The sequence below is a fragment of the Elaeis guineensis genome, chromosome 11 (genome assembly GCF_000442705.2).
Source record: "Elaeis guineensis isolate ETL-2024a chromosome 11, EG11, whole genome shotgun sequence".
NCBI lineage: Eukaryota > Viridiplantae > Streptophyta > Magnoliopsida > Arecales > Arecaceae > Elaeis > Elaeis guineensis.
Window position 1 is genome coordinate 84,059,964 of NC_026003.2, and position 1,885 is coordinate 84,061,848.

A 1,885-nucleotide genomic window follows, 5' to 3' on the forward strand; every position below is an offset into this window, starting at 1 on the left:
ATCTGATTTTGATTGGAATAGAGGTGCCTAATCAATGGTTGATTAAGATTGTTATAATATGTTATAACAGAATTCTACTATTGCTAAATTTTTATAAAAAAATAATATGAATTAAAAACTATTTTAAATTTATTTTAATATATTTAATATTATTATTTTTTTATAAAATAAAATTTATTTTAGATTTAAATTAGATCTATTTCGATAGATATATAGATCTGAATTATATCATAATTCAGCACTATAAGAAAATAGATTTTATCAAAAATTAATTCTTATACATTCATATTTACATCTAATTAATTTTTTATTTGATATCAAATCTGAAATTAATATTTTATAATCAGTATAAGATATATTTCAGATTTGATACGATGTATATGATACATCAAATCTAATTGCATTAGATGAAAAATATAATTGATAAGATCAAAGATATATTCATAACACAAAATAGTTTTGTCAATAATTACATGCTGATATAATTATATATGAAATTAAATTTTAAATCTTAGTAGCCTAGTACTCGAATTGATGAGATCACCAAATCGTCCGATCATAAGAGATTGAAGAGATTAATCTCTTTTTTACCTATTCGATGAGTTCTTTTATGATGTGTAGGGGTGTTATTGTGATTCAGTTTCATAAAAAAAAAAGAATAGATTTTTATATATTATTTTGATCATAAATATGTTTAGATTATATCTAAAATGACTTATGATTATTACAATAGGATAAAATTCAGATATAAAATTATTTTAGATCTGAATTACATATTACATATGATGTAATTGATATTAATCTAAAAGTTGTCATGATACATGAGATGTATAAATAAAATTTAGACCATATCTATGAATATTTAATTGTTAAACATATTATGAAAATTATTTTCATATGTTGAAACATATGGTATACTTCACTTGAAACCCTTGTAGAATTATTTTACAAACTGAAACACACGTTTCATATACTTAATTTTGAATTAAGTTTGAATGATCTAGATTTGAGAATTGAAGATCACTAAGACACCACATAACTCGATAGCAAAGAGTTAGCATGAATCAAGTCCTTCTAATGGGTTAGACCTAGGGTTAGAAATACATATGGATCAAGTAGAGAAATTGATTAAATCTAATCAAGTATTGAATTAGATTAGATCAGTATTTCTCTAAATCAATCTCAATAGTTGAAGTTTGATCAAGTCTATGTGTTTAACCCTAATAAATGGATCATGATCATCGCTCTGTAGTTGAGCCCGAATCTTCTAGTGTGCCCAATCGAAACTAATTAACCAGTTGATGTCTAAGGTAAGTTTGACAGATTCGATCAGGTGATTTTTAATTGGAAGCTATTCACCTAGATGCATTATGATGAGTTAAGGGTATATCCCTCCTGCTGAACTCACTTACCTGGCTAACATGGTAGGTTATGTTTTGATTAGGTTACTAGCCGATTCATACAGATCCATGCCATTAAGGTGAATCAGTGTCACTGATTTAGGTATCTTTAGACCAACTTGTGCCTAATCCTTTACATGACTTGGTGAAGTCAGTGGAAGGATTTGCAGCTTACAGGTCGACTTCTTCTCTTATTCTCAAGTCAATGAAATCAAATCTTCTAAATTATTAAATCTATAAAGTGATAAAGTTATGGGATAATTTGGTCATTGCCTCCTATTAAGGTGCATGATAATGAGTCCAATATTTCAAATAGACATTGGAGGCGCCACACGCCTAGTGTCTATTACATATTGAAATTGTCATTCATTATATGACCATCATAATGTACCTTCAAATCAATGCTCAGGTTGGTCGAGCCACACTCGGGCCTGAACATCCGTTTGTTGGATGCACTTGATGTGTCATGTTAATGGTTGGACCTA